Source organism: Cyprinus carpio, unplaced genomic scaffold, assembly GCF_018340385.1.
Source record: "Cyprinus carpio isolate SPL01 unplaced genomic scaffold, ASM1834038v1 S000006749, whole genome shotgun sequence".
In the NCBI taxonomy this organism is placed as follows: Eukaryota; Metazoa; Chordata; class Actinopteri; order Cypriniformes; family Cyprinidae; genus Cyprinus; species Cyprinus carpio.
The window spans coordinates 862344-876192 of record NW_024879348.1 but is presented as its reverse complement, the minus strand read 5'-3'; the positions used below and the strand labels follow the sequence as shown (position 1 = coordinate 876192).

Below are 13849 nucleotides of genomic sequence, written 5' to 3'. Positions count from 1 at the left end.
CAATCAGATTACATCAACAATTATAAAACGGGAGCAGAGGGATCTATTCCAAAGAGTAAAAATAGGAAGGAGAGAAAACTGGTACCATGGTGGACAGAGGAATGTCAGCAGGCAGTGAGGAATAGGAATAAAGAATTCAGATTAGTCAAAAGAACCCACAATATGCAGCATTTGATCAACAAGAAGGCTCAGGCTAATAGCGAGAAGAACAATACGTCAGGCTAAGAGGGCTAGTTGGAGGAATTTTTGCAATGGAATAGGAAGAACAACACCTGTGGGAGAGGTATGGGGAATGATAAAGAGGATGGGAGGAGATAGAAGGAAATGGGAATACCCAGTTATAACAACAGAGGAAGGAACAGCAGTGTAAAATAGGGAAAACACAGAGAGCATGGTCAAAGAATTTGCAAAGATACATAGTTCAGAAAACCTATCAGAGAAAGAACAAGAGAAGGGAAAATAAGTCAATATCCAGGAATATTAGAAAGGGAGGAAGAAGTAGATTGTACAATAGATGAACCATTTACAATGGAATAAATGAAGAGAGCGATAACAATTTCAATACTATTATCCCACAAGACAAGGTATGCTTTGTGATGTAAAAAAATATAGGTGAAAGTGTGCTATTGAAGTTGCTGCATTTGTATAGATCCCTTAATCGCCTACGTCACTGTGACGTCACCGCTCTAGCTGGAGGCAAAACATAAGGAAGAACTCATAGCAGGCGCGCTAAAAGTTTGAGGTTTTGACTTTAAAAATGTCGTCTTGTTGTGTTTTTGGCTACCCAGAATAGAAGGAACAGCACTTTTGGTTCAAAACTAAAGTTTCACCGGATCCCGGCCGACATTTCCTTCACAGAAATCAAGAAGACAATTGTGGTTGAATGCAATAAGGCGTACGGACTAGACAGAGACGATCATAAATAATGCTCGTGTTTGCAGTGCACACTTCATATTAGGTAAAATAATCTATGCATATGTAATGCTGCTGTGTTGGTTTTATCTAGTACAAATCAGCAAGTTATGTTTTATAGGTGAAAAGTCGCCCACCTTCAGCGCACTAGCTAGCTTAAATGTTAAACAAACATACAGCGATAGATGTGTGTGCCATCCTTTGAATGGTCTCTTTAAAATAATCCACATTGCTAATCATAGGTTAGCCCAGCGATAGGTTACATTAGACAATAAGCCTTGACAAAATTCCCCAAACCACCCGAAAAGTAATTCATATGTTGTCTAGGAAATATCCAAAACCTGGTTATACAAAATGTTTCCAATGAGAACAAGATACAAAGAACTACACCAGGCTTAGCTAAAAATAAATAAATAAATAAATTAGGCTAACGTTACTGTAATGTTATCCACTCGTCATTATATTTTGGTCAGATAACCAGTTTGGTCAGTGAACTGAGTGATCAACTGAATTAATTGATAAATGTTAACTCCCACTTTTTTTATTATTATTTTTTTTGTCACGGTCCCGCAGAGTCAGTGACTGTACATATTCGGACAGTTCCGAACCTTTTTCTGCATCCATGTTTAATAAATCCCTCCTAAAACGTGCTAGTTTACGCTTGGTCAACATTGCGTCCACGCCTCTTTTTGCCTCCAGCTAAGCCCCGCCCACCCGGAGACGTTGCAATGTTTACAAACTTTTAAGGGGTCTATAAGGATGGATGATTGCCAAAAAAACGTGGAAAGAAGCTAAAATTCTGATAAGGAAGCTTGGTTAAGGATCTGTCAAAACCCACCAATAGCCTTAACCTCTAATTTATTCAAAATAATGGAAAGAATGCTAACAGAAAGGATATCATATGAGCTTGAGAAGAAGGGAAAGATGGCAAATTATTAGGTAGTTTAGGAATGGAGAAGTACCATGGACGCAGTGATCAGGCTAGAAAATGAAATAAGGAAAGCCCAGGGAAATAAAGAAGCAGTAATTGCAGTGTTTATGGACAAAGAGCCTATGATATGATCTGGAAGGAAGGAGTATTAATTAAGTTACACAAGCTGGGGGTTTGAGGGAGAGTTTTTTAAATTGGATAAAATATTTCTTTTTTGAAAGAAATATAAAAGTAAGAATAGGGTTAGAATTGTCAAACCAATATACTGTAGAAAATGGTACACCTCAAGGTAGTGTGGTAAGCCCACTACTATTCATAATGATTAATGGTATCTTTTTAAAGGTACCAGCTAATATAAGTACTTATATTATATAACAAAATCCAAAACTACATGGCCCTGTGTGAAAAAGTGTTTGCCCCCTAAACCTAATAATTGGTTGGGCCACCCTTAGCAGCAACAACTGCAATCAAGCATTTGCGATAACTTGCAATGAGTCTGTTACAGCACTGTGGAGGAATTTTGGATCCACACTTCTATGCAGAATTGTTGTAATTCAGCCACATTGGAGGGCTTTGAGCATGAACCGCCGCCTCCCCCCGCCTTTTTAAGGTCATGCCACAGCATCTGAATAGGATTCAGGTCAGGACTTTGACTAGGCCACTCCAAAGTCTTCATTTTGTTTTTCTTCAGCCATTCAGAGGTGGACTTGCTGGTGTTTTTTGGATCATTGTCCTGCTGCAGAACCCAAGTTTTCGCTTCAGCTTGAGGTCATGAACAGATGGCCGGACATTCTGAGAGCCCAGGTTGCTGATAGTGGCCTTCAGCTCTATGGCATTCTTGGGTCTGGCATATCGCATCTTCCTCTTCACAATACCCCATAGATTTTTCTATGGCGAATTTGCTGGCCAATTAAGATCAGGAATACCTTGGTTCTTAAACCAGGTACTGGTAGCTTTGGCACTGTGTGCAGGTGCCAAGTCCTGTTGGAAAATGAAATCTGCATCTCCATAAAGTTGGTCAGCAGCAGGAAGCATGAAGTGCTCTAAAACTTCCTGGTATGGATAACGGCTGCATTGACATTGGACCTCAGAAAAACACAGTGGACCACAACACCAGCAGATGATATGGCACCCCAAACCATCACTGACTGTGGAAACTTTACACTGGACCTCAAGCAACGTGGATTGTGTGCCTCTCCTCTCTTCCTCCAGACTCTGGGTCCCTGATTTCCAAAGGAAATGCTAAATTTACTTTAATCAGAGAACATAACTTTGGACCACTCTGCAGCAGTCCAGTCCTTTTTGTCTTTAGGCCAGGCGAGACGCTTCTGACGCTGTCTGTTGTTCAAAAGTGGCTTGACACAAGGAATGCGACAGCTGAAACCCATGTCTTGCCATACGTCTGTGCGTAGTGGTTCTTGAAGCACTGACTCCAGCTGCAGTCCACTCTTTGTGAATATCCCCCACATTTTTGAATGGGTTTTGTTTCACAATCCTCTCCAGGGTGCGGTTATCCCTATTGCTTGTACACCTTTTTCTACCACATCTTTTCTTTCTCTTTGCCTCTCTATTAATGTGCTTGGACACAGAGCTCTGTGAACAGCCAGCCTCTTTTGCAATGACCTTTTGTTTTTTGCCCTCCTTGTACAAGGTGTCAATGGTCGTCTTTTAGACAACTGTCAAGTCAGCAGTCTTCCCCATGATTGTGTAGCCTACAGAACTAGACTGAGAGACCATTTAAAGGCCTTACAGGTGTTTTGAGTTAATTAGCTGATTAGAGTGTGGCACCAGGTGTCTTTAATACTGAACCTTTTTCACAATATTCTAATTTCTACAGTTTGAGATACTGAATTTAGGATTTTCTTAGTTGTCAGTTATAATCATCAAAATTAAAAGAAATAAACATTTGAAATATATCAGTCTGTGTGTAATGAATGAATATAATATACAAGTTTCCCTTTTTGAATGGAATTATATAAATAAATCAACTTTTTGATGATATTCTAATTATATGACCAGCACCTGTATATGAACAACTATAATTTTTATAAGTTGCTCCTTTTTTCACTACTATTAAAGGGATATTTGACCCAAAAATGAAAACTGTCATTTATTCAAGTTTTTCCAAATTAAAATCTTGATTCAAATTTCTCATTAGCTTAAATGATTTGGTCTCTAAAGAGAGAAGAATTAATGACTGTTTTTGTTTGAAGACTACATATAAAATAGCTACCAAAATAAATGTTGGTAACTGCAGTTAGACTAAAAGTATTGACTAAAAATAAGACTAAAAGTTGACAAAAAATGCAATGACTTTTCATCGACTAAAAACTAGACTGAAAACTATGAAAGACTCAAATGACTACAAAATGCTACTAAGACTTTTTAAGCATTTTCGTCTCAATATAAAGACTAAGACTAATTCACAAATGCCTGTCAAAATTGAAACACTTGTCTAAATCCATTTAATACACTGAGAAGCAGTTAAAGGGTGAGGATCATTTATTTTTTTATATACACCTTTTCAAGTTGTCTAAATCTACATTAGGTTAAATGTTTTTTGTTGATATATCATTAGGTATTGTAAACAAAAATGAGGATGAATTGTAAACAATAATACATTTAAATAATATTAATGTTAAGTAATATTCATGGTAATATTAATGTTCAAGTTTAGTTGTTCATAGCTAATGCATTAACTAATGTTAGGGACACTGGTTGAAACAAACTGCGGTAGTTAAAATGCTTCCTACTATCCCACTTTAATATTTAGCGATAACTGTAAAACTGTAAGACTGACTTCCTTGAAGAGTGTACACACTCAAAAAACAGTGCTTTAGAAATCAATATCAGTATGAATATCAGTAACAGATTAGTGAACCAAACTAAGCCCACAAAAAAAGAAAGAATGAAAAAAAGATGATGAAAGTTGATGTAGATTAAAAAAAAATAAGAAGAAGAAGTTGATGATGAAAAGAATGATGTGGTAGATGGGAAATGAGAGAATAAAGATAAGGAGGATGATGAGAAAGAGAAGTACCAGCAGCAGAAGGATGAGATTGTGGAGGAGCAACTGAGACAAGGAGGAGTAGGAGGATGCAGAGAAAAGGCAGAAAGCAACTTACTCAGGAACTACTACTGTACTTACTGAATCAGAATAGTACTGAAACACTGACAGACACAGCGTCATACGCACAGGGTCAGTGCAGGTGGCAAACAATCCAAGTAATATGCAAACAAACAAGGTAGAGACAATAAGGCCTAAAAAAATATCCAGGGTTTAACATTTTAGTAAAGGGTCCATAACCCTTGTGCGGTCTTCGGTCACACTCATGGTCTTTGGTCAAAAATGACCGACCATAGGAAATGAATGGGAAATGGAAAAAAAAATAAAAAATACAGAACATTTTTGTGTGTACAATCTACAAATCCCCCACAATGCAGAAAAAGGTTGCACAGCAATGAAGGGGTGAAACTCTAAAACATCTAGAGTGCAAAATCAACTCACACACACACACATGGACACACACTTGTAAACACACATACACACCTATGAACTGGTGTGACTGTAACACTACAACTATGTAAAATAAAATCAATAATTCAACTACAATGCAGTAAAAATGTGGACAGCAAGGAAGGGGTTACACTCTAAAACATCAAGAGTGTAAAAACGGTTACATCCACTCACACACACTTACTTACACACACTCACAGACACACACATACAGAATTATACATACTTAAATGAATAGGTATGGCTATAACCATATTTTCCAAAATGAGTCAGAAGACTGAAATAAGAGGTTAAAATCAGATCAGACCCAGAAGGATTAAGATCTGATAAAGCATTCGTGTTAATTTGTGTTACATTTTTATAGAATTTTTATGTTTTGTGTAACAAAGTGCTTTCTGTGTTCAGGTTTGAATGTAGTAATAGTAATGCAAAAAACAAAACAAAAAAACCCACTTCAAATCAAAATTTAAAACAACAAAAAATATAAACCTTGACAAAAAGTAGTCTTTGAGAATGCCTTAATATACTGTACATTTACATCCACAACCTAATAAAAGTAAACAATTATGTATAAAAACAACTAGGGAATTCACAAGCCTCTCTATAGAGTCCTATACAGGAATCTAGTGGCTACACCATGAAATTACAGGTTTTTCTTTTTTTTTGCTCTCACCAGGAGGTGCTAATCTGCCTTCACAAATTAGATTTTAAAGGCCTAGTCTCTATTTTAATCTGAAATACTGCATTAATTGAAAAATAATTGTAAAAAATGTGATTTTTTTTTGTACAATTTTCAATGGGAAAAAATTATCATAATTATTGCATAAATATTAATTAGTACCATGAAATTCTCTCAAAATACAAAAGAAAAAAGAAAAAATATCATTGAAAAAAAATATATAAGACTGATTTTACTGAAGGAAAAAAAAAGTTACATTTCAGGTGTCCGGTCACTTTTGACCGTGAAGACCATGAGTGTGACTCTCAAATGAGGAGCGCACATAGCTTTAGTTTGAAGATGTGATGCAGTTTTTATAAGGTCAGAAATATAAACATAATACTTGTATTTTTTATGCTGATGAAATTATTTTTATAGAAATATAGGGAAAAGGTGGGAAAAGGTAATATGTTATTTTCAGGCATGTCATATTTCCTAAAGACAAAAATGTGTACTCAAAATAATACCCACATTATGTATAATACTATACTGATATTGTATATTAAAAACAGTCAATTTTTTTGCAGCGCAAATTACGATTATTTCTGTTTTATGACAAGGATTATATGTAGTTGCAGTTTGCACACACACCCACACACATCCTGTGAGCTGAGATATCCACCACATCCGGTGTGAACAAAACAAAGCAGCATGAAAAGGAAAACAATACTTTAGATTACAGTATCAAGATACAACTGACAGCTGAGATTCCTGAGGACACAGGGACATACACAGACAACGGATAGGGTAAGCTTATATAAAATTGTAGTCTGGTCCATATTCTCAGTTTATATACTAGTGGTGGTGGGGAGGATGGAGTGGAACATCATCATCATAAACTACAACCGTAAAAGAGAAAAGTCAGTACTTATATACAGGGTTGGGCAAAGATACATCTCATGTATTTTAAAATAAAATATCAAATACGTTCATTTTATGTATCAAAATAAATTACTGTATTTTTGTATTTTAAAAATACTAAAATATACTTTTACATAGGAGTGTGAAATTTCTTCGCAAACATTCCATCAGTTGGCCTATTTGATCTATCCCTTCACCATTATACTGACTCAGCTGATGAAGTAAACAATGTTTGATAGCAACTTTTCTCTGCCCGAGTCATGCAATAAATCTGACAGCTTTGATGCTGTTTCATGTCAGGTGTTAGTGTTAGATTACATGTGTTAGTATCTGTTGTTTCTTTCTTCACTTGTGTTTTTGAAAATTCTGTACAGAAGATGTGTACTAGCGCCCTCTACCATATAACAATGAAAACACGGATTCTAGGAGTACAAGTATAGCTCAAATATATTTAGACTTTTTTGTAAGTATAAGTCAAGTATACTTAAATGTCATTTTAAGTATATTTCTGATGAGTGCATAAAGCCCATTTCTGAGAAGTACATAAAAAGTAAACTATAAGCATAGTTTTCTATTTTAAGTTTAAAAGAAGTATACTAATAGCAGACTTGAATAAACTTCTTTTTCATAAGGGTAGTCTTCCTGGTAGAACCTACTTTTCTGTATCTTGGATACGGTGTCTGACGGTGAGTACATTTTCAGCAGTTTTTTTGGTGAACTGTTCCTTTCTATGTATTTCTACACAGAAATAAAAAGAACACTTGGAGATGCACATAGAAAAAAACACAAACGGCCATTTCATCTCAGTATATGCTCATTTACCTAACAGACCTGAATGATTTACCTTCAACTTTGAAGGGCAAATTTTGCCTACAGACAAAGAACAATGAAAAATGTTTCATTCATCCAATTAAAAAAATTTAGGGTAATGATTCACATCTATATTTTTTAACTTGAGCCAATGAAAAATAAATAACTTGCCCTTATTATGGGCTCCCTGAACAGCATATTGACTCAGGTCCCCTCAGTAAAATTGCAGTACAGGGTTAATTTACAGTGAAGCACTAAAAGAAAGTGTAATCATAAATCATCTTACTCAAGTACAAAGTCATAGCTGACAGGAGGCAAGTAAATCCAAATCTGTTTACCTTTAATCTGCCACTACTAAAGGAAATAATCACTTGGTAATTTAGGCGGTCTGCAAGCATTTTCTTTATTTAAAGCTGCAGTCCGTAACTTTTTTTGGTTAAAAATGATCCAAAATCATTATTTGAGCAAGTACATTGCCCCGTCAGTGGAAATTCTTAAGTAACGTTAAGTCGGCTGCAACAATGTCACTTAAGCATGAAAAAAATATATGGTGTATACATATGGTGTATCATATGTTTACATAAAAATCGTACTTTAACTATTTTTACCCAAAATAAGGAGGCATGAGCAGTAGCACTATAAACACATGTAATTTATGTATCATTCATACTTGCAGCTGGAGGGCACCCATAATTCATACTTGCAGCTGGAGGGCACTCATAAGTTCTATTAATTTTGTAATGCATATTTGGATTTTCTGAAAATCCAAATATGCATTACAAAAGTAATAGAACTTATGATGCTCCAGGAACTCTCTAATTCAGGCTGCAATCTGCTTTAATTTTTGTGGCCAAACTTCAGTTTTTTACTTGTATGTGAGGGTCAGTGTACAGTGTGCGGAGTGGTGTAGAGCAAACTGGACTGGTTTTGTTAATGTGTTTAATTATTTATGTAAAACATATTTTGTGTCGGCTTACTTATTTTATTCCTTTTTTTTTTTGGTATTTTATTCTGTTTTCCTTTCTTCACAGCGCTGCAGGTGCGTGATGTGACGATGTATGAATCCTCATGTTCTGTTGTTTGTGCTGTTATTTGCAAATATTTTTAACAGGTCACACACTCACTTCTGAACAATAAAACACGTAACAGGCAAATAAAAGTGCAGTCACAGATATTTATTGCAAAAAAAACTGACCATAAAGCAGCAGTATAAAAGCATTACAAACAAGTTGTGTTGCATTCCAAGACTTCTGAAGCCATTTGATATCTTTATGTGAAGAAGAGAGTAAAACATAAGGTTTTAATCAATGAAAACGACCCCGCTCCGTGAATGCACTCACATCTCATTCAAAATGATACTCCCGTACCTTTAGCATGATGCAGTTGGTCATGAAACACACAAGAGCCAATGACATTTCACAACCAAGGTTGATGTATGGCTTCTTCTGGCGGTAATTTTTGAATTTGCGCACAGACTGCACACACACAGGATCTGAGCTTTACGGCGGGTGGAGACAGTATGGCTATGATGCCATAGCATCATTAAACTAACATCTAACAATGGACAAAAGTGTTTCTTTTTTTTTTTTTTTCTCTGACTCCATAGCTGCTGTGTAATTTGCCATCTGACTAAGCATGTAAAGAATTTAGGGGAAGCATTTAAATAATCCTGTGACTGCATTATGCTTAAATTTAATTGTGAATCGAATCGAATCGTTTAAAATTTGCAAAAATTGTTCTTGAATCGAAACGAAAACCTATGAATCGTGAATCAAATCGATTCCCTGTCTACCCAAAAGATTCACTGCCCTAATGTCTATTACTCTCACAAATCAATCATTTTGACTCTGAAGACTTGGAATATTAATGATTAAAAAAAAATATGACTGTAGTTGTACCTGCCTGTTATATGCTGTGTTTTATTGACAAATGGTAGGTTCATTATTGGATGAAGAAAGCTCACATGCAGTCAGTGAGGTTGACATTGTGTCAGCTGTAAATTCTCTTCAGGTGTCAGACACACCAAGACCAGACTGCATCCCAGTTTCCTTCTATAAAGACAACATTCAGGTCATAATTTCATACATAAAGATGCTCTATGACAGAATCCACAGAGGTGCATTAAACTGCTCAGATATTTTAATTAAACTCTGAAAAGTCCACATGATGATAGTCAACACTTCTTTAACGTTGATTAACTCATCATGGATACTATTCTGGCAAGAATTCTAGAAGACTCTTCCAAAGGGGTGAATAACAAAAGATTCTGCTGCTGTCATGATCACTTTCAAAACACATTACACTTTAATAAGTCTAAGTCATATTAAGGATTAGCTGGAACAGCAAAAAACGTCCAAACCTGACTCTGATCCAAGATCTTCTCATTATAGAAAACCTCCTCAGTGATGCAAAAGAAGTTTTTTCAGTGGGGAAATACAAAGTACTGCAGCAGAGCTGCCCTTTGACCCCAGGACGCATTACACTGGCTCTGAAAAGCTACGCCTCACAGCTATTTGGACATTTAGAAAACTTTGGTGTTTTTATTTTCAAACAAAGTGTGATAGTTTGCTTTCAACCTGAGGACCTATATGGTCAGAGCTATTGTGGAGAACATTACTAATGAAGTATATGAAATGGAGATATTATCCAGAGTAATTATCCATTGTAAGGATGAGGTCTGGTGATGGAACATTGATGCAGGTTAGGAAATACTCTCAATTTAAAGTGACTCGTAGTTCTTGTGTTTTGTTCAAGAGCAAAAGTGATGAGCTAGAGCAGAGAAATGTTCCCTAACTCCATTATTAAAGAAACTCAAACAAAGAAACAACTAAAAAGTAGTTTTTCCTATATATTTGTACACTTTGTCTCATAAGTAGCATTATGAAACAAAATTGTGAAGGAATGTACATAACTTTATCTAATATTTTCCTGTTGATCTCTGTGAAGCTGCTTTGACACAATCTGTTTTGTATAAGGCGCTACAGAAATAAAGGTGACTTGACTTGTTACTCATCTGAATTTCCATAAGGAAATGCAGTATCTGCTGATTAGCGACGGTATTTCTGTACATATCTTTGAGGACAAAATAATTAGTGAAACTGTACATTATTTATTTTGTGCTTTAATTCACTATTTTTTTCTTTACTGTTTTATAGATCAGTCTTTTCTGAATAGACCTCCACTGGGTCCTGTACCATCACAATCTAGAACTTGCTCTGATAGTGAGACAATCAATTTTGTTATAATCAGAACAAAAAAGTTCTTAAAAAATTGGTAAGAAAAAATGTAACATCTTTAATATGTTCTTTCCCCTCCAGGACTTCCCATCGATCCTACAATGGCTAGCCAAGGTTTGCAAATTAAAGATCATTGTACAGTCTGTGATTAAGGACAAATAATGAGTGGAATGAATTCTCTGATAGGTACTAAAAGAAAACGAGATCATGAATCATCTGACTCGAGTATAGAGACAACACTGACAACAGGCAAGTAAAATCTGAATCTGTCCACCTCTAACCTGTACTAGTAATTAATCAATTAGTTGCCTATAAAAAGGTCTGCAGAATCTAGACATGCACACTAACTTAGAAAGGTCATATCACATCCATCCATCCATTTTCCAAACGGTTTATCATATGTAGCATCATGGGGATGCTGAAGCCTATCCCAGTCTCTCAGGGCCATGGTCAAAGAAACACCCTGGACAGATGCCCATGTGTACCATTTTGAGTCCAGCACCTGAGCCATAAATGCTACATGACTGAACAATATATATTAGAATTACATGCACTGGTAAAACATATACTATAATAGAATTAAACATCTGTTACTTATGTTGCTTAGAAAAATTTTATTTCATCAGAAACATGCCTGTGTGTATGTGTGTGTGTGTGTGTGTGTGTGTGTGTGTGTACAGGCACACCCATTGTCCAAGCCCATTGTAACTCTCTTCTTTGTTGTACACAGATGTGATCATGGAGAATGCAAGGCAAATTCTGCAAAGAGTCACTAAAATCTCAGACCTAATCGATAAAGGCAGCAGGAAGAAGGCAACCATAGGGATTTTTGGAAAATCAGGAGAAGGAAAGAGCTCCCTTTTAAGTGCAATCGTTGGGAAAAAGGAACTATTACCATCTGGTTGTTTTGGTGCCTGTACAGCTGTTGTTACTCAGGTGGAAGCCAATCTGGATGACTCCAACTACACAGCAGAGATCGAGCTATTCTCTAAAGAGGTTTTCTCATTTGTCCTAGCATGCCTTTAGTGAGAGTTCTTTATTCATGTTTTTCTTCCTGTAAGAGTAAATTCCCATTTGTAAATTTTATGGGTCAGGCTTCCGGTCTCATCCTCGTCCAGCTATTTTTACCCACACAAAACAACTCAAATTGCTGCTTGATGTCGCAAATTGTGGGTCTTGCCATATTATTTTAATGTATTATCTTAATTATGAGCACACTCATTTGTAGTGCAAACAGTTTTACCATTTACTGCATGTTGTTATTCTTCTCGTTATATAGCAGATAATGAACTGGAAGTCTCTCACCCATAGCTTACTTCCGTGTTGAAGTGAAAGGTGGATAAATATGTAAATAAACCAGACTGGACGGAACAAAACCAAGCATTATTTTTCTCTATACATTGTGCTGTGTACCTCTGCAGGAGTGGGAGAATGAGCTTAAAGAAGCTTTCAAAGATATAAAAGATGAAAGTGAGGAAAGGAATGAGGACTTGATTGAAATTGCTGTAGAAAAGATCACTGCGCTGTATGGAGATGATGCACGAACCAGACAAACATTAGAAGAGCTCCAGAATGATGAAAAATTTACTGAGATTGAAACCTTTTTGTCTATCAGTAAGAAAATAATCTCAAACAGTAATGTAAGTTTCATGTTTAATATTTTACAGTAAATGCATAATGCATTGCTAATTTGCTTTTCAGCAAAGTAAAACATAGCAATTTATCATCTCAACAGCTCTCTGAATTTACCAACGAAGCTGCAAGTTTCATACAACACAGTGAGTCAAGTTCTGGTGACTGGTTCTGGCCGCTTGTGAAGAGCGTGACGATCAAGATTCCAGACTGTCACAAACTCCTGGAGCACATTGTACTTCTTGATCTTCCTGGTACTGGAGACTGCAATAAGATTAGAGATGACCTGTGGAAAACTGTAAATATATTTCTACACTCTTTTCATGAAACATTTTGTCATATACACTGTAGAATCTATTGTGCTAATATAAACCATAACTATGTCCTATTTTAATTCTTGTAGAAACTGAGAGAGTGCTCTTCTGTGTGGATTGTAAGCACCATCAATCGTGCAAATCACTGACAGAGACCCCTAGGGGATGTTAAAACACTGCATTGAAGAGAACTGGGACCAGGAGTGAAAATGAAAAAGCATCAACTTCATCTGTACAAAGACTGATGATATCAATCTAGGAGCGTATATTATGTATTTTGTGAATACTATATGAAATGAAGGGCTGGGAAGTGGTCTAAATCTGAGTAATTACAGTAATCTTGTAGTAAGCAACTTTTTAATATTCCTTTTTAGATCTGCACGGCTTCCAAGAGACCAAATCCCAGAAGACAAGGTTTGGAAAATGTAGAAGGAACATACTAGCAGTGTTTCTGTAGTATGGCCCCCTTTGTTTTCATAGAGCAGTACTTCATTTAACTGTCGTTTCCCCTGGTTTGTACTGTTGGCTGGTTTTTACTAATGTCAGTGAGGGCTCATATCACTGTTGCAATGTAAATGAATATAATAATTTACTGAGATGAAAAGAATCTGTATAGTTCATCATCAACCCATGGATAGGTTTTTTTACAAGAGATTTACAGTATACTCTACATGCGTATGCGTGTGTGTGTGCTTTGTTTTTAATTATTCTTTAGGATCAGAAAAAAAAACATGGTTCTTCATAGAAATGAACATGCCAAGACAAGGGTCAAAGAAAAGTTTGAAAATTCTGACATCAAGGTATTAATTCTTGCCTAATTTTCTTTATAGTACCATTACGTTTAAAAACGTCTATGTTGATACATGATTTTTAATTTGTATTTTATTTTCTGGCAACACTTTATTTTCATGATTCCCT

General features: G+C 35.9%; 1 long non-coding RNA gene across 1 annotated transcript; it reads left to right on the top strand.

Annotated features, from left to right (window-relative positions):
• The first annotated feature begins 12536 nt into the window (after positions 1–12536).
• On the top strand, positions 12537–13119 carry LOC122144682. The gene is made up of 3 exons (XR_006159813.1): positions 12537–12625; positions 12721–12915; positions 13021–13119. It is a non-coding gene; the product is annotated as an uncharacterized LOC122144682 (long non-coding RNA).
• The last annotated feature ends 730 nt before the right edge of the window (positions 13120–13849 follow it).